Source organism: Mustelus asterias, chromosome 9 (genome assembly GCF_964213995.1).
Source record: "Mustelus asterias chromosome 9, sMusAst1.hap1.1, whole genome shotgun sequence".
Taxonomy (NCBI): Eukaryota; Metazoa; Chordata; class Chondrichthyes; order Carcharhiniformes; family Triakidae; genus Mustelus; species Mustelus asterias.
The window spans coordinates 40,124,813-40,148,803 of NC_135809.1; the positions used below are offsets into that span (position 1 = coordinate 40,124,813).

At 43.1% G+C, this 23,991-nt stretch overlaps 1 protein-coding gene across 1 annotated transcript in view; it reads right to left on the bottom strand.

Moving 5' to 3' along the window:
- LOC144498638 (voltage-dependent L-type calcium channel subunit alpha-1C-like) overlaps positions 1-23,991 on the bottom strand; it is a 1,025,631-nt gene that overhangs the window by 475,419 nt on the left and 526,221 nt on the right. The window lies entirely within an intron of this gene.

Consider the following 23,991-nt stretch of genomic DNA (forward strand, 5'->3'; position numbering starts at 1 on the left):
CAGTCCAACTGGGCCTCCGCCAACGGACGTTTTTGTATGGTCACATTATTGATTCCACGCACCAATTGGTCTCAGAGCACCTCATTTAATGTCAATCTAAATGCGCAAGCCTTTGTTAATCTCGTCAGGAAACTAGTGACTGACTCCCCCGTCTCTCAGAATGCGGTAGTAAAACCGGTACCTTCGCAGGATCAGAGGTGACTTGGGGTCATAATGCTCTTTTACTAAGTCCATCTATTCCTGGAAGGTTTTTGTGTCTGGTGCCTATGGAAAGGTTAAACTGCGCATAACAGCGAAAGCTTAAGTAAGTTTATTTATTAGTCACAAGTAGGTTTACATTAACACTGCAATGAAGTTACTGTGAAAGTCCCCTAGTCGCCACACTCCAGTGCCTGTTCGGGTACATTGAGGGAGAATTTAGCATGGCCAATTCACCCAACCTACACATCTTTGAACTGTGGGAGGAAACTGAAGCACTCGGAGGAAACCCACGCAGACACAGGGAGAACGTGCAAACTCCACACAGTGACCCATGTCGGGAATCGAACCCAGATCCCTGGTGCTGTGCGGCAGCAGTGCTGACAGTCCACAAGTGGTCAGCAAAATAACCCATTGTTTTTCATCTGAGACTATGTCATTAGCTCTGAAGAAATAACTCATCCGTTCCACATATTGGGCCCAGTCTTCCATGGCAGGGTCAAAAGAATCCAATTTCCCGAAAAGAGGCATGTTTGCCAGCAATGTTTGCCCCCAACGTGTAGCGGCTGATAGCAAACAAGTTCCTTCAAGTTGTTCCTTTTTCCTTGTCGCCACTGTAGTAAGTCTGCGGAAGCAGAAGTCCCTTCACCAAAATCCCTTTATTTACAACTCTAACAGCAGTACACAGGGTGCAATCAGTTAGCCGTCTACCTCCAGGGGTGTCAGAGGAACTGACACTCACGGTTCAGTACAAGGCAAAGACTCCCTGATTGGCCCATCAGTTAGATCCTTAATCAGGGAGTTCATATACCAATAGGCCAACCTCAATGGCTTGATTGAAGTCATTACAGATACCCTGGGTCACATATGGAGCACCTTTTAATTGTTCCTCTGACATTTCTGGGAGCCATTTGCTCATTATTGTTGTTTCAATGTTGTCTGCTGCTCCATTGGTCAGAGCTGTAAAAGATGCTTTCATTCTCATTCTGTCTGTCTTCATCCTTCCGTTGTATGCTTGCGTCCCGTGTCTGGGCTATTTCTGACTCTTCCATTCTTTGTGCCACTAGAAAATGCCTCACTTTGTTCCATGAAGGCTCAAGGCAATTATTGTTTCCCAAAGAATGATTTTAAAACAGCAAACATCTGATACAACAGAATTCCTTCTACAAGAACCGAACACTACTTAAGTCCAATCACCTGTCCAAGTTTTATCGAATGAAAATCCAATAATTACACACTGGTACCAATCAGAGATATTCAACTTAAATGTTGTCGATCTTTTACACAATGTATAAAAATAAATTCTATATTTTTCAATGGGGTGACCATCAGTTTTCTGAAATCCGTCAAATTCTGGCCATGTCTGATAGACATTTACCCAATCATCTTTCTGTCAGATTACTCCAGGAAGTCTAATTGAAGGTCCAGACCTTCAAACTGCTTTAGCTTTAATAAAGAAATACCACACGACCTCTCAAACTCTCTTCCACTCTGCTGTAGAAATACAAGACTTCAGAACAATACTGCTTTTTGGAGCTCCAAGACTTTTCTGGCTTGACTGGATGAGTGATTGAAACTGTACCTTCTCCCAGCCTAGAGATGTTTATAGGAGATCTTCCTCACACAGCCCATACCTAATCAACCCTTAAGGGCAGACTCGAAACGTTGGTTCTATTCTCTCTCTACAGATGCTGTCAGAACTACTAGAATTTTTCAGCATTTTCTGTTTTTGTTTCTCTTTAAATATCCTTTTTTCCTTGAATGGAAGGCTCAATGGTTGCCAAATTCAGAAATAGCCCAGACACAGGATGCCTTTATTAAAGCTACAGCGATTTGCTTTGGGTGGCACAGTGGCTAGCACTGCTGCCTCACAGCACCAAGGACCCGTTTGATTCTGGCCTTGGGTGAATGTCTGTGCAGAGTTTGCATGTTCTCCCCGTGTCTGCATGGGTTTCCTCCGGGTGCTCCGGTTTTCTCCCACGGTGCAAAAGATGTACAGGTTAGGTAGATTGGCCAGGCCAAACTGGCCCTTTGTGCGTAAAGATGTATAGGTTTGTTGGATTAGCCATGATAAATGTGCAGAGTTATGGGGATAGGGCAGAAGGGAGGGCCTGGACGCTTTCAGAGAGTCGGTGCAGAACCAATAGACCAAATGGCCGCTTCCTACATTGTAGGGATTCTATGTCAAAATTACTGGATTTCTATAGTTAAACACCTATAACAGAGTATTGCCTTGAGGGCGCTTAGTTATGGATCTGATCAAGTAGGGAATCTTTTGGGGGGAATATTTTGTAAGACTATTTTTAATGGTGTTAATAACCCTTTAACTTTAATTTTTTTAAATCCCAAACGTGTTATTGGACTTCTTTCTGCTGAGATCAGTGTTTTTCTTCTTGTCTTAGAATACAAAAAAGAGTATGGCCCATTAGCAAGGTTTCCCTCTGAGATTTGGTTTGCTCAATAAATAACATCTACTGTGGTCATATAGGAGATAGTGGCCCTGCTCCAGCTGCTTTTCTCCCCCCCAATTGCTTGCTTGTGTCATCCCATGGCGACTTAACCACTAACTGGCTCAAAGTGGGACTTGCAGCTGACTCCAAAAATTGCTGCCAGTCTAATGGTCAGCAGCTGTCTAGTTCCAGCAGTGGCACCAGCAGCTGTGGCCACCGTTGGGACAATAGGATCCCCAAAGGTGAAATGCCTTGGACCAAGACTTTAATTTTGGGTTTCAGTTGGAGCCAGGCTGGCAAAATGCCAGCTTTATTTGCCAATCTTCACCTTCAGGTAACCATCCTCTGCCATCATGTTCTATTCCAGAAAGCCTAGTGACAAAGGATAGAACTGGAAGTGATATTAAATATTTTTATAAAGTTTTTATTTACAGGGATACATGTTAAAAAATATGTACCTCCTAACACAACAACCCCAGTTTCTGGTTGCATTTAGAGATGAACAAGTGAATCGCCAGTTGTTTCCCACCACCCGCATACAATTAATATACAGTTTACACAAATTTCATCTCTTTTCGTCTTGAACTATAATACATTTTGTCATTTAATCTTTCCTGCCGCCATCATATTACAGACTTCCTATTTTATTCTTTTTTCCCTTTCCACGTTTTCCTGTTTCAGTACTTGCTTTAAACCTGATTGTCCAGTTCTGATGGTATACTACAACATAGACATGTGAATTTATGAGGCTGTAGTGCCTGACTGGTGGTGCATGCTTTCAAACACCTCCTTCTGCAAGGTGCATGGAGAGTAAATATGTACCTCTGCTCCTTGATCCCTCACAGTAGGCAATATTTTGCTTGGTTAATGGAGTTGTTTTTTGTCAGACATACTCAATTATACAGCAATTTTGTTCAGCTGACTTCTATCCACTGATAGCTTGTATGTATAAATTCATCCTTAGTACAGTTAATTGTAGATTATAATTTCTTCCTTTTCAATGGTTGATTGGCTGTTTGGGAAATCTCATCCACCTCTTTTCCAAAAAACACAAAACAACAAAATCATTTGGGCTACTCCCAACAATTTTCAATAATCTACAGTTAACCCCAAATGGTGTTGCAACTGCAATTTCTGGACTTGTATGGCTATCCAGTGAACTCAATAGCAATCTGATGAATTGAAGCATAATTCTCTAATAAGATGATGAAGGCATTGAAAAATCCTATTATAGACAGACTGCAAGGCAACAGGCAAGTGCACATAATTGTTGTCATGCCAACTGATTCATTTAGTAAGTTAAAGATGCTATACACCTGTTCATTCAACTGATGAATCAGTATTCGTCCATCTTGAACACCACTTGGAGGAAGCCCTGAGGGTGGCAAGGGCACAGAATGCCATCTAGGTAATGAACGTCAATGAACATCACAAAAGTAACTCAGTAACACCATTACCAGCCAATCTGGAAAAGTCCTAAAAACATGGTTGCTAAACTAGCCCAAGGCAAGTGGTGAGGAAACCAACACGAGGGAAAAAACCTACTTGACCTTGTCCTCACCAATCTATTTGTCACAGATGCATCTGTGCATGATCGTATAGGTAGGACTGTGAACAAATCCTGTGCTACCTTTGAGGATATCCTCCATCATGTTGTGTGGCACTACCACTTTGCTAAATTGGGTAGATTTTAAAAAGATTTGGCAGCTCAAAGCTGGCCATCCTGACATGCTATAGGCCATCAGCAGCGGCAGAATTGTATTCAATCACAATCAGTAACCTCATGGTTGGCATATCCCCCTCTTTACCATAAAGCGAAGCAATCAACCTTGGTTCAATGAAGAATGCAGAAGGACACATCAGGAACAGTACCAGCCATGCCAAAAAATGAAGTGAAACTGCAAAATAGGATAACTGCATGCCAAACAGCTAAAACAGAATGCAATAGGCAGAGCTAGAACATAGAACATAGAACATCACAGTGCAGTACAGGCCCTTCGGCCCTCGATGTTGCGCTGACCAGTGGAACCAATCTAAAGCCCCTCTAATCTACACTATTCCAATATCATCCATATGTTTATCTAATAACCATTTGAATGCTCTTAATGTTGACGAGTCCACTACTGCTGCAGGCAGGGCATTCCACGCCCTTACTACTCTCTGAGTAAAGAACCTACCTCTAACATCTGTCCTATATCTCTCACCCCTCAATTTAAAGCTATGTCCCCTTGTGCTAGCCATCACCATCCGAGGAAAAAGGCTCTCACTATCCACCCTATCTAATCCTCTGATCATCTCGTATGCCTCTATTAAGTCACCTCTTAACCTTCTTCTCTCTAACGAAAACAACCTCAAGTCCCTCAGCCTTTCCTCATACGATTTTCCCACCATACCAGGCAACATCCTGGTAAATCTCCTCTGCACCCTTTCCAACACTTCCACATCTTTCCTATAATACGGAGACCAGAACTGTACGCAATACTCCAAATGCGGCCGCACCAGAGTTTTGTACAGTTGCAGCATGACCTCCTGGCTCCGAAACTCAATCCCTCTACCAATAAAAGCTAACACACCGTACACCTTCTTAACAACCCTATCAACCTGGGTGCCAACTTTCAGGGATCTATGCACATGGACACCCAGGTCCCTCTGTTCATCCACACTACCAAGTATCTTACCATTAGCCCAGTACTCTGTATTCCTGTTACTCTTTCCAAAGTGAATCACCTCACACTTTTCCGCATTAAACTCCATTTGCCACCTCTCAGCCCAGCTCTGCAGCTTATCTATGTCCCTCTGTAACCTGCCACTTCCCTCCGCACTGTCTACAACTCCACTGAGCTAAGTGATCCCACAGCCAACGAATCAGGTCTAAGCTCTGCAGTTCTGCCACATCCAGTTCTGAATGATGGTGGACAATTAAACCACTAACTGGAGGAGGAGATTCCACAAATATCCCCATCATCAATGATGCAAGAGCTAACCACATCAATTAAAAAGACAAGGCTAAAGCATTTAAACCAATCTCGAGCCAGTAATGCTGAGTGGATGATCCATCTAGGCCTCCTACTCAGATGCCTGGCATCACAGATGTCAATATTCAGACAATTTAACTCACTTTATGTGATATCACGAAACAACTGAAGGCTGTGGATACTGCAAAGGCTATGGGCCTTGACCACTTCCTGGCAATAATACTGACGTTTTGTGCTCAAAAACTAGCTAGGTCTTAGCTAAGCTGTTCAAGTACAGCTACAAAACTAGCATCTACCTGGCAATGTGAGAAATTGGCCAGGTATGTCCAGTCGATGAAATGAAGGACGAATCTGATCTGACCAATTACTGCTCCATCAGCCTCTTTCGAACATCATCAAAATGATGGAAGGTGTAGTCAAATGTGCAATCAGGTGGCATTTGTACAACAATAACCTGCTCCCTGATGCTTAGTTTAGATCCACCAGGGTCACTTGGCTCTTAACCTCATTATCATCTTGGTCCAAAAATGGACAAAAGAGCTGAACCCAAGAGAGGAGCGAGGAGGCGAGTGTGACTGCCCTTGATTTAAGGCCTCATTTGACCAAGTGTGGCATCAAGGAACTCTGGCAAAATTGAAGTCAACAGGAATCAATGGAGGCTGGTGGCCATAGAGATTTACTTCCTCACTCCCCTTTGCTACTGCAGTGTCTGCAGCAGACTTTTATGGAGCAGGTGTTTTCCTCGCCAGCATGTCATCTCACCAATGAGGTCATTAAGGTAAATAAGGGGGGACAATTGTATGTGGACTGCATTAATTATATGGAGATGCATGCTTTGCATGCAAATTGACATTTCATCCATTTTGGGTACACTCCTATCATGCCTGGAAAAAAAATTTGGTGCAATGGGAACCGACAGGAAAACAGGCGCAATTTCCATTTTTCCTTCTCACGATTTTACGCTGATGTACAGGTGGGATGAGGTCGGAAGATTGCGCGCAAAGTGTCATAATGGTGGGAAAACCGGAGCATTCTGCACCGGTGTGTCAGATACGGATCGGACTGCAATCGTGCCACACTTAATCATTTTTTGGGACAGTGGTGAATTGTGTGCCAGTTCTGGCAGGGTGGAGCCTAAACAAGCCAGTGAGCCCAGCTGCAAACCAATCGGGCGCCATTTTGAAAAGACGCCCCAATCTCACAGTGCACTAGAAGACCTCTTTCATCCCCCATGGACATCAGGACCCCCTACCCCCCACATGTGGAATGTTTCCCCACCCTCTCCCCGACATGGATCACCAGCATCGGGGTCCTCCCAATGACTCTCCCTCATGACCCCCGACATGCCCTCTCTTCATGCCCTAACCATCTTGTCCCTCCTGCATAGCCCCACCTGCGTCGCTCCTACATCTTCATGTCCCCCATTTAGGCCACATCCCTTGGCACTATCTCTGGCATACTGTGCAAAACTGACAGTGCCCAACTGGCACTGCCACTGTGCAGATGGACACTGCCAGGTGGGCCTGTCCCCAACCACCTAGGGGTGTCCGAGTCCCCCGGCGTGGCCATCATGCCTGGTCTCTGCTAATGGAGACCAGTGGTGGTTCTCACTGGGTTCGCATCCCACCCAAAGGTCAGATGATCCTGGGAGTTGGAAGAATCCGGCATTGAACAGGCTAAGTGTATTTAAATGCTACTTTAGATATGCTAATCGGCTCATGCCCTTGCTGGGCGAGATCTGGTTTGTACCAGTAGCAAGGGATTGGAACGATTGCAAACTGTTTGGCACCAGGTGCAAAACCCGTTTTTAGGCCTGCACGCAATTTTCTGGGATTGACACAACCTGCATCAGGTGCAGTGAGGCCAGAAAATCACCTCCATTGTTTCTATTGAAATACCACTTGCCTGTTAATGCACGCTTGATTGTATGTTGATTTTGAATTTTACTGTTACAGTAAAAGTTTTGAAAAAATGAAATAATTTCCATTGGTTCCTTTTTTTGGGTTGTTTGGGATTTGTTTCTTTTCAGGTTATTGGCCTCTTGGGGGTTTGTAACGGAAGGAACATTTATTAATGTCCTAAAACCTTGCAGACTCCTTGGAGTCTTCACTCTGTTGCCTCAAAGCCCCATCACAACTATTCTGTTGGTTCAAACTGTCTCAGCTCTCCCCGACAGGTGGCTGAAATCTGCCCTGTGCAGCTGCAACTGGTCAAAGCACAGTCCTGCAACTGAGTACAGCAGTCTATTTCAGGGAATACTCTCCATGTTCAGCCAAAATAGTACTCCAATCCCAAAAAAGAGGATAAACACAGAGCAATTCCCTTGCCACTCAAAGCTGAACACCTTCCTGATGCAAGTGTGCACTTCAAGGAATTCTGCCTACTTTGATGCACAGTACCAAGTCATGGACACTTGATCAGTAAGACCACCAAGCCTACACCACAAAACCATCACTATTATTCAACCCTGAGCTCACTCGCCTCTCGTAATTACGTAACCAAGCCGAGCTAATAATGTAACCAACATAAAGCTAAAAACAAGTGACTCATGTTCTTCATATATTCCAGTGCGAGATGTTTCAGCCAACCAGCAGCAAGGGAGCCAGGGCTCATCAGCCTGCAGGTATAGTGACCATGACCTGCAGAGACCTGCAAAGGTGAGTGAAATCTTCAATAAGTCTAAGAGGGTAGAAAGAAGAGTCATATTGTCTTGAAACATTTGATAAGTTAACTCTGTTTATCTCTCTACAGATGCTGCCAGACCTGTTGAATTTTTCCAACACTTCTTGTTTTTATGAGAATGGTTCTGGAGAAGTGAGACTTCACTTATTTGAACAGATTGGTGAAGCTGGCAATGTTCTTCTCAGGAAAGGCTATAGGATAAAGTTGTTCAAAATTATGAGAAATCTGGAGCTAAAGAACAAGTGTTTACATTGGTGGAAGTGTTGAATCAAAAGATACCAATTTAAAGGTATTGTCAAAATAACCAGAAGTGACATGAAAAACACTTTTTTAAAGGCAGTGAGTGGAAAGCATCTAACATGCACTGTCTGAGTGTGTAATGGAGGCAGATTCAATATTGGCTTTTGTAATAGGTCCTCAGAGGCAGATGTCCCTTCGCCAAAATCCCTTTATTTACAAGTCTGACAGCTGCGTACAGAGTGTTTTCAGTTCACAGTCTACACTAGGAGTCCCAGAGGAACTGACACTGCTGGTTAAGAACAAAGCAAGAGGCTCCCTAATTGATCCATCAATTTAGCCCTTAATCAGGAAGTTCATATTCTAACAGGCCAACTCAATTGCCTGATTAAAATCGTTACACTCTTCCCCCTCAAAATCTGAGGAATCCCTGTGGCCTAATCGCCTCATGGGTCTTTTTCTCCATTTCCGTGCCGGGTCCGGATCCTCTAATTCGGCCTTTGACGTTAGAGGGGTGAATCGGCTCGGCACCTGTCTCTTCTGCAGCAAGTGCCGGAGGGCTGGTTTGTCCTCTTCCTCCATCGGTAGGGGAACAACCACTGCTTCATCCGCCATGTCAATTTCGAACTCCGAGGTTCTCACCAGGGGTGCTGGAGAGATGGGGCTGGTCCGTCGGAGAGGACTCTCCTCGGCCCTAGGCCAGCTGGGCTGAATTGGCTTGGGAAGGGAGGCAACTTCGAGGCCCCTACCTGTCCAGGTGTTTTCTTAAGACGACCTCGCTCACGCATACCCGGTAGGATACCGGTCCTGTCCTGGATCGACCGTTCCTGGTAGTCATATGGGCCCATTGGAGAAATTTCCTACCCAGACATTCTCGCCGGCACCGAAGTGCCTCTCTTGGCGAGTGTTGTGTGGCCCCTGCATTAGGCCTCTTGGTGTTTTTCCACCATCCTCCCAGGTTTGGAAATAGCAGTCTCAGCCTGATGCAGAGTCGTCGCCCAGGCCCCCACCAAAATCCAGGAGCTTTGGTAGTTTAAAGGGCTGGTTCCTGTCCAATTTGTCATCTGTGTGCCAGAACTGCATCAATGCCATATGGAGACATGTCACAAGTGAGCACCAACTCCTTCCTGGGGTCATAATGCGCTAAAACATTTGCTGAGGAGAGTTGTTTAATTTCCTTGAAGGCCCAGTCTTGGTGGGCAGACCATTTCTAGGCTTGCCCCTTTTTCAGTAATTGATGTAGAAGATCCAAGATAAAGGCGCTGTTTTGTAAGAACTTCCCATAATATGTCACCAGCCCTTAAAACTACCATAACTCCTGGATTGTGGTGGAGGCCGGGGCATCTTTTATTGCCTGCACTCGATCCTCCAGAGAATGTAGGCCGAATTTATTGACTTTGTAACCCAGATAGGGTACTTGTGATGCTAATTAGACACATTTTCCCCCCTTTAAGCGCACACCCATTGCTGAAAATCTTCTAAGGACTTCCTCCAGGTTCTGCAGGTGTTCTGTCCTTGTTTTTCTGGTGATGAGGACATCATCCAGGTAAATGGCGACCTGTGGTAACCCTTGTAGTATGTTCTCCATCGTTCTCTGAAATATCGCGCAGGCTGACAATACCTCGAAGGATAATCTTGTATACTGAAAAAGGCTCTTCAGTGTGTTGATTGTGGAGAATTCTTGTGAATCTTCATGCAGCTTCAGCTGTAGGTATGCCTGACTCATGTCTTGTTTAGAGAATACGAGTTCTCCTGCCAGCTTTGCGTATAGATCCTCAATCCGGGGAATTGGGTATTTATCAAGTTGTGAGTAGCGATTTATTGTCTGTTTAAAATCTCCACAAAAATGAACTGAGCCGTCCGGCTTCAGAATAGGCACCACAGGTGCCACCCATTCTGCAAATTAGATCGGTTTTATTATGCCTTTATGCTCCAATCTTTTGATTTCCGTATCGACCTTTTCCATTAATGTGAATGGTACCAGCTGGGCTTTGCAGAATTTTGAGACTGCCTCCGGATCGACATATAATATAATATTGCTCCTTTAATTGTTCCTAGCCCTTCTCAAAAAACTTCTGGGTATTTGCATAGGACTTCAGTCAGACGACCATTTTCTACCTGGAAAATGTTTACCCAGTCTAATTGGATCTCCTTCAGCTAATTGCGTCCCAATAGGCTTGGTCCCGAACCTTCCACTACCATCAATGGTAGCCTAACCAGTTGCTTTCCATACACAACAGGCACATTTGTTGTGCCCAACACTCTCAGTGGTTCCCCTGTATAAGTCCTCAGTCTTACCGAGTTCTCGGTTAGAGATAAGGGTTGGAGTCCAGTGCGAATTGTGTTGAACACTGTTTCCCCTTCCATGGATACGGTTGTGCCTGTGCCGACCTCCATTCATATTGGACGTCTGTTCAGCCTTATGGATAATTTAATAGGTTCCCATTTGGTCATTGCTATGCAGAGTAGTTGTTCCTCGTTGAAGGGTAAGTGGAGCTTCCAGAGTGTGCATTCTCCTGTACCCCGGCCTACGTGTCCTTTTCCAAAGTGTCGATTTTGGAACTTTGTTTTTCTTCTCCAACTCCGAAGACTGGCAACAGTTGCAATATCTTGCCGGGCAGGATTCTGCAGGGACTCCTGTCGGTCTAATCCTAATTCGGCCTTGTTTAGGAGTGGTTCTGTGAGTGGGCCTGGGTTCCCTAGTATCCGAGTCCTTCCTGAGGGCGGCTATATAGTTGCCTGCCCCACAGTGGTAGTCCCTTAATTCAGTTGCACTGATGAGGGCATCTACCTCCATCGGAATAGCCTGTAACTCATGTGCTCCACTTGCCGCTTTTTCCAAGGACAAAGCCAGCTGTAATGCTTGTTTGCAGTCCAGCTTGGCCTTCACCAACAGACATTTTTGTATGGTCATATTATTGATTCTGCATATCAAATAGCCTAAGAGCATCTCATTTAACGTCAAACCGAATTCACAAGTCTAAGCTAATCACCTTAATCTCGTGAGGAAGTTAGTGACTGACTCCCCCATCTCTCGGAATGCTGAGTAAAACTGGTATCTTCGCAGGATCAGAGGTGGCTTAGAGTCATTGTACTCTTTTACCAAGTCCATCAATTCCTGGAAGGTTTTTGTGTCCGATGCCTCCGGAAAGGTTAAACTGTGCATAACAGTGAAAGCTGATGGCCGACAAGCACTCTGCAGAATTGCCCGTTGCTTTTCATCTGGGACTATGTTGTTAGATCTGAAGAAATACTTCATCCGCTCTACATATTGGCCCAGTCTTCCACGGCAGGGTCAAAAGAATCCAATTTCCCAACTAGAGACATGCCTGCCAGGCAATGGCTTACCCTTGATGTTTAGCGGTTGATAGTAAGCAAGTTCCTTCGGGTCATTCCTTTTTCCTTGTCACCACTGTACTAAGTCCTCAGAGGCAGAAGTCCCTTCACCAAAATCCCTTTATTTACAAGTCTGACAACAGCGTACAGAGTGCTTTCAGTTAGCATTCCACACTAGGAGTTGCAGAGGAACTGACACTCCTGGTGAAGTACAAGGCAAGAGGCTCCCTGATTGGTCCATCAATTTGGCTCTTAATCAGGGTGTTCATATTCTAACAGGCTATCCTCAATTGCCTGATTAAAGTCATTGAAGCTTTCAAAAAGGGATCGGAGAGTTAACTGAAGAGAATCAGTTTGCAGGGACACACATACGCCTGCATTATAATTAAAGGGTTTATAACGTGTTAGTAAGCAGGGTTTAAAGGAAAACTAGATTATTGCTTAGCAACCGGGGACAATCTAGGACAGAAGGGTTCTGGATGTTTTGTAAGGGAGAAGTGTTCCCTTACTCGTCCAACAACATAAGTAAATAAATCAATAGTTTGAGAGATACAGGAACAAATCATTCATTGTTGGTGACTGGTAACACGAATTGTGCATCAGAAAGTTCTTGAAGGAAGAAGTATTAATAAGGGATATTAATGGAAAGGGATTAACTTGTTTCTTTTGCCTGAAGTTAATTTAAGGAGTTATTTTGTAAGTTGAATTTTTATAATGTGAATTATTCTTAAATCACCTATTGGAGGAAGAGATTTCATTCTAGACAATGATTTGGCTTGTGGAGACAATAATGTAATGGCAACTGTATTGCAGCAAACAGTTGATCATGTTGATCTTAACAAACATTTGAAAACTACTATGGACAAGAATCTGGCATTTATTGCAGATAACAAGCAATTGAAGGAAAATCTGATTAGTGTAGAAAACCAATTTTTACATATGAAAGAGGAATTTGTTAATGAAGAAAGAAAATTGGTAGAAACAGTTTAGAATCAATCATGGAAAGCGGAACACTTGACTGAAGACTTGAACTGTCTAAATGATCGAATTGTAAAAAATCCATACTGGAAGCTCTGCTGTTTGTGATATTTATAAATGACTTGGATGAAAACATAGATGGGTGAGTTAGTAAGTTTGCAGATGACACAAAGATAGGTGGAGTTTTGGATAGTGTAGAAGGTTGTCAAAGAAGACAGCAGGGTGTAGATCAGTTGCAGATATGGACGGAGAAAAGGCAGACGGAGTTTGATCCCAGCAAGTGTGTGATGCTGCATTTTGGGAGATCAAATGTTATGGGTAAGTATACAGTTAATAGCAGGACCCTGAACAGCATTGATGTAAAGAAAGATATTGGGGTTCAAGTCCATAGCTCCCTGAAAGTGGCCACACAAGTAGATAAGGTGGTAAAAAAGATGTATGGCATGCTTGCCTTTATTGGTTGGGGTATTGAGTACAAAATTTGATTTGATTTGATTTATTATTGTCGCATGTATTAGTATATAGTGAAAAGTATTGTTTCTTGCGATATACAGAGCATACCGTTCATAGAGAAGAAAATGAGAGAGTGCAGAACATAGTGTTACAGTCATAGCTAGGGTGCTGAGAAAGATCAACATAATGCAAGGTAAGTCCATCCAAAAGTCTGACAGCAGCAGCGAAGAAGCTGTTCTTGAGGCGGTTGGTACGTGACCTCAGACTTTTGTATTTTTTTCCCGACGGAAGAAGGTGGAAGAGAGAATGTCCGGAGCGCTTAATTATGCTGGCTGCTTTGCCAAGGCAGCGGAAAGTGTAGACAGAGTCAATGGATGGGAGGCTGGTTTGTGTGATGGATTGGGCTACATTCATGACCTTTTGTAGTTTCTTACGGTCTTGGGCAGAGCAGGAGCCATACCAAGCTGTGATACAATCAGAAAGAATGCTTTCTATGGTGCATCTGTAAAAGTTGATGAGAATCGTAGCTGACATGCCAAATTTCCTTAGTCTTCTGAGAAAGTAGAGGTGTTGGCGGGCTTTCTTAACTATAGTGTCGGCATGGGGAGACTGGAACAAGCTGTTGGTGATCTGGACACATAAAAAAAGGTCTCAACCCTTCCTACTTCATCCCCGTTGATGTAGACAGGGGCATGTCCTCCTCTGTGCAGGATGTCATGTTGCAGCTTTATAAAACTTTGGTTAGCCATACTAGAGTATTGCGTTCAAATCTGATCGTCACATTACAGGAAGGATATGGAGGCTTGGGAAAGGGTGCAGAAGAGATTTACCAATACGCTGCCTAGATTAGAGGGTACAGGCTATACGGAGAGGCTGGACTAATTAGAGTTGTTTTCTCTGGAGCGCGAAGCTGAGGGGAGACCTATTAGAAATCTATAAGAAATATGAGAGGAATAGATAGCATTGACAGTCAGAATCTTTTTCCCAGAGTTGAAAAGTCTAATGCTAGGGGGCATGCACTTAAGGTGAGGGGTGGGGTGGGGGAGGGGGAGGGGGGGAGGATTCAAAAGAGATGTGAGGGGCAAGTTTTTTTTACGCAGGGAGTGGTAGATATCTGGAACACGCTGCCAGGGTTGGTGGTGCAGACAGATACGATAGGGATGTTTAAGGGGCTTTTTTAAATAAGCACATGAATATGCAAGAATTAAAAGGATATGGACCAAGGGCAGGCAGAAGGCATTAGTTTATCATGTTTGGTACAACATTGTGGGTCGAAGGATCTGTTCCTGTGCTGTACTGTTCTATGTTCTATGTTCAAACAGCAAAGATTGAGCTTCAGTTAAAACGTGATGAACTTCAAGCATCAAAACTGTCCTTTTAATGGGATAACGAAATTGCTGGTAACTCAGAATTAAAAACTAAAACTAACAAACTGTTAGAACTTTGGTCGCAAAATGAACAATGAGATTCTTGAATTTGGAATCAAACTGGAGAAAATGGAAGGGAGGATGGGTGATATGGAGTGTCACAATTCTAAAGTCGTTCTTGTGAATAAAAACTCATTGTTGAATAGTGTTGCAGTCGGGCAAAAAAACAAACCAAGTAATATTACTGATGTATCCAAGTTAGTAATGGACAATAACAAAACAACTGAAGAACCTGCAAAATTGGAAATTACGAATTGCCAACAAGAAGAACTGAAATTGAAAAATGATCTTTCTAGGTCAATCACCAGAGACATTAATTTAGAAGTGCTTGTCAGTAATACTATACAAGATATAGCAGTTATAATGCAGGCAAGTGAGCTGTTTGCAAAAGATCATTCAAAATCTATTGAGAACTGGACTGAGATAGTTCATAAATTGTGCAAAAACCTGGAAGGATTACAACAATATTCAAACCATGTGTAGTTTTGAAATAAAAGAAGTTTATATGTATGATGTAATAAATTAACGATGATGTGAAGTGTAAGTGAAGTAGATGTAACACCATTGTAAGAAAATCTTCATGGTTGTGAAGGTTTCTTTCTTTCAAAGTTGAAGTCTCTGGAAAGCAAGGCTGTTTTAAGTAATCTATATTTGTATTTTGGACATTAAAAACAATGTATAGATTTAGATGAATTTAATTGTGTGCTTCTGAGTAAGAAAGGGTGAAAACCTGATTTAGATTCATGTTAAAAACAAAGGTGTTGGGAAGTTTTGGTCTAATTTGAAACTGTGCCTGCTTTGTGATGAGAGTTTATGATTTGAAAACAAACACGTGTAAATAAAGACTAAGTTGTTGCTTAGCAACCAGGAATCACTTTAAGTTAGAAATAATTGTTTGAATTTAGTTTTAAGCTGGACCCAAGAGAGTTGGAACCAGGTAGCTGGAAGGGAAGCATCTCTCACAGACACTGCCAGAAGAAGAGAGGCAGAGCAATGGAGTAAAATGTAGAAAGCACATCCCAGAAGCTAACGAGCCAATAGTTCTAGAAGCCAGGGAATTAAAGTACAGGTTCAGTGGATTGATCATTCAAAATTGCCCCTTAGTGTCTCAAGGTGGATTGGTTAGGGGATTAGCAGGTTAAATACGTGGGGTTACAGGGATAGAACCTGGGTCAGATGCTTTGTCGGAGAATTGGTGCAGACTCGATGGCCTGCTTCTGCACTGTAGCGATTCTATGATAATTTTATGAAAGAGAAGTTCCAGGAAGACTGAAGTCAATGAGACAAAAGAACTGGAAATTGAATAAGGTGCCATCATTGAAGTTAAATAAAGGGCAGAGAGAGGCCTCCAGTTAAAGACAGAGCTGAAAGGTGCAGACCCGCTGAAGTTGGCTAGCAAGAAGCAGAATTCTGAAATTATCCTAAAGTTGGTGACCTGGTGAAGCAGTGGTGTTCTGTTGGTAAGGCTGGGTACCTGAAAGATTGTGTGGACACTTGAATGAATGAAGAGATTAATTAAGAGACAAAAAATAGAGTATGAGAGATAAATTGCAAGTAACATAAAAGCAGACTGTAAACGCTTCTATCAGAAAAAAAAAGAAAATATAAGTGAAGACGAACGCAGTCCAAAACAGAACAATTTATAATAGAGAACAAGGGAATGGCAGAGCAATTAAACAACGAATTTAGCTCTCTCTTCATAGAGGAAGACACAAATAAGTTCCCAGATATGCTAAGGAATCAAGGGTCTACTGAAAAGGAGAAACTGAAGGATATTAGTATTATGTAAAATAATGTTGGAGAAATTAATGGAACTGAAAACTGATATATCTCCAGGGCCTGTTAATCTACATCCCAGGCTACTAAAGGAGGTGGCCATAGGTTCTCGAATAGTCCCAGCAGAAAGAAGGTGGCAAACGTAACTCTGCTATTTAAAAAAGGCGGAAGGGAGAAAACAGGGAATTATAGATTAGTTAGCCTAACGTCTGTAATATGAAAGATGCTGTTTTATTATAAAGGATGCGATAACAGGACATTTAGAAAATATCAATGGGATTTGACAAAGTCAACATGGATTTATGAAGGGAAAATCATGTTTGATGAGCCTATTGGAGTTTTTTTGAGGATGTAACTAATTGAATAAGTTATTATGTAATTATTGGCATGGACTAAGAACTGGTTAGCAGACAGGAAACAGAGGGTAGGAATAAATGGGTCTTTTTCAAAGTGGTAGGCGGTGACTCGTGGGGTCCCACAGGGATCAGTGCTTGGACCACAACAATTTACAATACACATCAATGATTTGAATGAGGGAACCAAAAGTAATATTTCCAAGTTTTCTAATTACATGAAACTTGGTGTCAATGTCAGTGGTGAGGAGGATGTTAAGAGGCTTCAAGGTGATTTAGTCAAGTTGAGTGAGTGGGCAAATAAATGGCAGATTCAGTATAATGTGAATAAATGTGAAGTTATCCACTTTGGATGGAGAAACAGAATAGCTAATATTACCCCCCAATCCCATGCACTTTAATTTTGCATACTAACTTCTTATGCGGGACTTTATCAAATGCTTTTTGAAAATCCAAATGCACCACCAAATGGTCACCCTTTACCATTCTATTAGTTACATTCTCAAAAAACTCCAATTGGCACTATTTAAATGGTGATAGATTGGGAAATGTTGATGTTAATACCTAATACTAGGTATCCTAGTACAACATTTATTGAAAGCAAGCATGCAGATATACCAAACTGGCAAATAATTTGTTGGCCTTCATTGCAAAAGGACTTGAGTACAGGAGCAAAGAGTTCTTACTGCAGCTGTACAAGGCCAGGGTGAGATCACACCTTGAATATTGTGTGCACTTTTGGTCTCCTTATCGAAGAAAAGATATACTTGCATAGAGGAAGTGCAGCAAAGGTTCACCAGACTGATTCCTGGCATGGCAGGATTGTCGAATGAGGAGAGATTGGGTTAGAAGAATGAGAAGGGCTCTAACTGAACTGTATAAAAACAGACTAAATGCAGAGATGTTATTTCCTCAAGCCGGAAGGTCTAGAACAAAGAGGTCATGGTCTCAAGATACGGGGTAGGCCATTTAGGACTGAGATAATGAGAAATGCCTTCACTCAAGAAGGTGGTGAACCTATGTAGTATAAGCATTTGGCATAGAAATTGGTAATGCAGGACTGGGTAAAGTACCACCCACACTATGATGTAAAGGAACACATGACCTTAGTCTAGAGGGAAGTCTCATACAAGACGACAAACAGGGAGACAACTCCTTGCTTAGACTGCTATGTTGAATATATGTGTCCAGTTATGAATAATTCATAAACACTTACTGTTAAATTATACAACACTCAGAACCTCTTTGTGAGACCTACAGAACTACACACACCCTACAACAAAATTTGAGCTGAATTTTAAGCTTCTTTGCCTAAACTACCCTGTCCCCAATTCCACAACTGCTTGGTGGAAACCATTGTGGGAGGTTAGTTAAAATGGAGCAGGGGACTTACCCACTCTTTCATTGCCCCAATTTAACCAACAGTCATTGTGGTCCTCCTTAAATATGAAGGTAGGTTCTGATGATAAGAATTATGGCCCAGTTTGTCACTTCAGGCTGTAGCATGAGAGGAAAAGCAGAGGTGACTTCCCTGCTGACAACATCTGCCAGGAACAATGACAATCTTTTGCTTCCTGATTTTACCAGCAGCTGTTTGCTGCTGATCCCTTCGGTCATGTGGCATGTTGATGAGGTTCCACCATTAAATTTGATCAAGTCTGCCTACTGCTGCCAGCCGCTTGCACACTTTACTGCATGCCCACCTGGGAATTAAAATCAATCCTGTTCATTAAAAAGATACCAAGTCATCACATCAATCTGTCAAATTATTTTAAAGTCCGATTAATTCGCAAAATGGTATAGAGTTTTCTGAACTAGCAACTGAAGCTATTGGATCACCGAGTCATAGAATAAAAACTTAATTTCCTGAGTCTGGCCTGCAATTAAACCAAGGGCATCAAGCATCAAAAGCTTAATATTAAAAACCCAGCCCATCAATAGTCCCTGTTGAATTATTTTTATATTGTGGGGGAGCAAAAGTAATGGCTGAGTAAGGACCATTTAATTTAAGCTAAACAGCAAGGTTGCATGATATATTAATTACAAATAATTCCAAAAGGTTAGTACAGGAAACTTGAGTAGTTGAAACTATAAGGTGTATGACTGAAATAACATCTTAAAAAGTCTACTGCAGAAAAAATAACATGGTAAAATCTTGCATCAAGGATAAAAAGGGGAATACTGAACCCGTTTGAGAACTGTACAACTGAAACTCAGGGCAAAGGTTTGCTGAGGCGTTGCGGTTGGCTGGAAGGCAGTGAGAAACCTATGCTGCCTCTTTTCAGGAAAACCCACCCAACTGCAAGCCAATCAGGCAGTGACAAAGCCAGCGCAGGCTTCCCCCAGAATCAAGACCTCAGGGATGGAAGTCTCGCCGAGCAAGTGCTGCTGACTAATCAGAGACAAGAGCTGTAATGCTCAACAGCACCTGAAGGGCAGCCGTGACCGCTGTCAAAAGGACAGGCACTGGATTCCCAGGATCATGGATTAATCCAGGTAACAGATATGTAATGTGGGAAGTTTGGGGCTTCATGAGGTGGGGGTCGCAGGGAGAGAGGTGCAGGGGAGTTTGGCAGCCAGGTCGGTTGGAGGAGAGAGTTGGTTCTTGCCTTTTCTGATGTCCACCCCTTGATTAAAAACTGAGAGTTTTTACTGAAAGTTGAGAAGCTGGCTGCAAGATTTTAGCTGTCATGAATGCTACATGGTGACAGGCCTGGATGGCAGTTGGGTTAATACCAACAGAGATGGGATGAGACCTTTAAATGGTCATTAATCAGCCATTTAAGGGCCTCAAGTGGGATAGAGGGGAAAGGTTGACAATGGGCCTTCTGCCCTGAACTTAATTTTGGTGAAGGTAGGAAGGTGGCGGCATTCAGTTTTGACACCATCCTGCTTAATTAAATGCCCTTCTCAACTCCAAGCTTGCCATTAGAGAGAGCAGAAGATTCCAGCCCCAGTTTGTACTGAACAAAACTTCTTCTATTTCTGCAACAAAATTGTGTTACTGTTGTGCTTACTTGATCTAGAGCTGGATTCCTGGCCCTTGCTCAATATGTAATCAATGGAAGCTCTCCACTGGTTGGAGTTTTACTGGGAGAATGGTGTGTGAGTATGGAAAATAAAAAAGTAGCTTAAGTTCCAGTAATAGGTTGGGCATGAGTCCAGGTTGAGGAGACATTCACATATGGTGGAAAGGGGCTCAGATTGGGTATACAGGTGATCTAACAGTAGTAGCCCAGAACGGGTTCAACAAGCGAGCAAAGGTCATAGTCAAACGAGATGATGCAATGGAATGGAGAATGCAGCACCATCCCAATAAATAATAGAAACTGATGTCCACATGATCGAGATGTTTTTGTAGCTGCCAACAAATTAGGAGATAAAGCCATACGGGAGGCTAAATAGAAATAGTTAAAAAAGCTTAGACAGCGTTTGGCATGTATGCAGACATTCCTGATAGGTGTCAGTCAGCATTATCGCTTAAGTGGATTTGCAGAGAAAAAGTACTACCAGGTACAACTTATAAGGTCAATGCTGAACTAGTAGCTTAGAAGTTTGAAGAATGCTTAGGAGATAAAAATGGTAGACTGGTCTCATCCTCAGCAGGAAAGATAATTTAATTGTTTTTTGGCCCTTTTAGCTATATTTTCTTGGAAATGTAAGTCAATACACATAAAAACGGCATTTCTGCAAGGAAATCTGCCCCAGAGGGAAGTGTATCTCCAACCTCCTAAGGAGGCTACCCCTCGAGAGCACCCCCTTGCAGAGCTACCCCCCCCTTGACAACCACCCACCTTGCAGAGCTCCGCCCTTGATGACCACCTCCCCAAAGACCACTCCCATTACAGAGCTCTCCCTTGCACAGCACCCCCATTGCACAAATCCCTCTCTGCATAAGACTCACATCATTGTGCATAGTCCCCCATCATAGCCCCACCCCCACTCAGGCCCCACTCACTTAGCACTGTCCCTGACACACTTATGTTGCCCAACTGGGCACTGCCAGGGTGCCAATCGGGAACTGCCTGGGTGCCATGTGGGCACTGCCAGGCTGGCACTGTCTAGCCATGCCCTCGACCACGCGGGGGCTTCAATGGCCTCCGATTCTCCCCCCTCCCTCCCGGCCCTTAGCATGGCCATGGTGCCTGGTCTCCGCTACTGCAGAGCACTAGTGATTCTTGCCGGTGAGGGGGGAAGCATCCAGGAGGTAGGAAGCAGTCATACCAAATCTGGTAAGTAGATTTAAATCTAGTAATTTCTACGATAAAAGCAAAATACTGTGGATACAGCTCTGATGAAGGGTCATCCAGACTCGAAGTGTTGGCTCTATTGTCTCTCCACAGATTTTGTCAGGCCTGCGCAGATTTTCCAGCTTTTCCTGTTTGAGCTAGTCATTTCTATGCCCGCTGGTAAAAAGAAGCTGGGAAGAAAGCACTGGGTGTGAATTATATTTTTGGCCTCTCATGCTATCTTCCTGAATCACCATGCTGATCAACTTTAACATGATATAATATATACAACTTAATTGGGGTCAGTTACATGAAAGTAGAGAGCTGTAGTTTCTCAAAATAATCTAGGGAAGATCAAGCTACATAAAATCTATCAGTGAAGCCTCTTATACTTTTTTTCTAAAGTTTGAGATTCTGCACAAGAAATTTGGGCGGATTCTCACTAAAAATGACTAATTGTCATAATGGTGAGAATAATGGACAGATCCACATCAGTCCCTCAGGCGTGCTCTATACCACAATCCTCCCACACTCAGTCATTTCTTTGGTATGTTGGGAGTTTTGTACCGGTACCAGGGATGGAGGTGGGGCTTAAATACGCCGGTGAGCCAGGCTTCAGAGCACTTGGGTGCCGTTTCACAATGGTGCCCCAATCTCACAATGCACTGGGAGAGCCCCTCCCTCCCCCCACGGACATCAAAACATACCCTGCCCTCGACGGCATGTTACCCCACCTCCTCCCCAAAACGGGCCACTGGTATCGGGCTCTTTCTCATGGGTTCCCCTGCCTGACCACTGACATGCCCCCACATCATGATCCCCAGACATGCACTCCCATCCTTGCCTCTGACATGAACCCACTGGCCTCCCCATCATAGCCCCCTGCATAACCCCTGCATGCCCCCCCACCGTCATCGCCCTCACTCAGGCCCCACCTCCTTGGCACTGCCCCCAGCACACTGGAGATGCCCAACTGGCATTGCCAGAGTGCCTGGTGGCCACTGCCATGGTGCTTAGTGGGCACTGCCAGGGTGTCCGGTGGGCACCGACAGCTGAGTACTGCCTGATGGGCACCACCCAGCATTCCCCTGACACCATGGGTGCTTTAATGATCTCCAAGCCCTCCCCAGCATGGCCATTGCACCAAGAAACCAGTAGTGATTCTTGCTGTTCTCGCGCCACGCCCGAAGGTTGCAGAATCCCGTGCACTGGGATTTGAACAAGCTATGCCTATTTAAATGCTACTTTAAATACGCTAGTCAGCTTCACGCTCTTTCTGGGCATGATCCGGTTTAACCCACCAGAAAGGGGCCAGGAGGTTTAAAACTGTTTGGCGTCGAACGCAAAACTGATTTTAAGTCCCACGTGATATTCTCTGGGATCAGGACGATCTGCGCCAGGCGCGGCAAGTTCAGAGAATTGCCCCCCACATACCCAATCAATACAAGAGGGTGGGGCAGACTGCTTCCAATTTAGTAGAATAATGCATGTAGCTAATAATGTTGAAAAGGCATCAGTCTGAATTTTTGTAAGAGGGATGCCACTTGGTTCCACTCCAAAGACTGCTGTAATGGGAGAAGGTTCAATGTTACTACTAAAAATGTGAGTGATGTAAAAAATGTCTCAAACAAAGCCAATTTAGGACACAAACAGTACTTATGAATTACTGAGGCAGTATGATAGCTATCACAGGTTGGATCAAAATTTGGATAAATCTTAGATAATTTAGCTTTGAATAGATAGATAGAATGTAAGATTTTAAATTGTAACAAGCCATGTCTAGCACATACAGATGACAATTGTACTTGAGAGAAAATAGACTTCTTGTTATCTTCTATTAAGTCTGAATCAAAATCTTGCTCCCAAACAGTTTTTAAGGTACGAAGTGAAGAGCAGTGTAGTGAAAAGATTAGAGAATATAATTTGGAAATGAACCCCAAACAAAAGGATTTAGTTCTAGTATAATATCTATTGGTGATTTAGAGAGCAATAAAGGAAAGAGAGCATGCAAAATCTCTGATTTGTAAGTCGTGAGAGAAGTGTGTGCAGGCCAGATCATATTTTCAAGAGAGAGAGTCAAAAGAAGCAAAAATACTATCAATATATAAGTCAGCAAGCCCCTCATGTGCCTGGTTTGAAAGGCAGAATCTCCTAATGAAGGTGAAAATAAAAGTTTTGCATCAATAAGCCTGCAAAAAGAGACAGTTTGTAGCCCACATGTGTTCTGACCTGGATCCAAATCTTAAGGTCAGTATGTTACAGCTGTTCACACCGACGGGATTTTTCCACCCTGCTGCAGTGAATGGAGATTTGGCTGGGTGCCAAATTCTCCATCTTTGCTGCAGCGGGAGCGTGACGTGAACAGCCAGTAAGAACATGCCTCAAGTGTCTGTCTAACTATAGGGTTTGAAGAAAAGAGACTGGTTAAAAAACAAATGGAGCCCAGCAGAACAGGCAGAAATGTGGACTGACAGAAGGCTGCCTCCAATTGTGTCAATGCTAAACTAACCAGGTTGGAATGAAGCCAGAGAAAAACATTATCGATATGGACAGACCAATAATAAAACTGAAAATTTGGTAGTTCCAAGTAACATAAATGCTTGGGGTCTTTGTAGAAAAACTTCACCAATTCTGGGTGGTTTCTTATTCCAAATAAAGGAATTAATGCATTGAAATAAGTATCACATTTTTGGTAAAATATTCGCTATTTTATGACCAGCTAAAGAAAAGGGTAAATTAGACCAATGTACTAATCCTGCTTCATACATTCCAACAAATAGGTCTCCAAGGGATTGAGTAATTAAAATTCCAAAAATTTAAAACAATTATTTTAATCTTGTCTGTAAATATATATTTGCTATTTTTTTTTCTGTTTAAAAAATGGAATCTGTTCATGT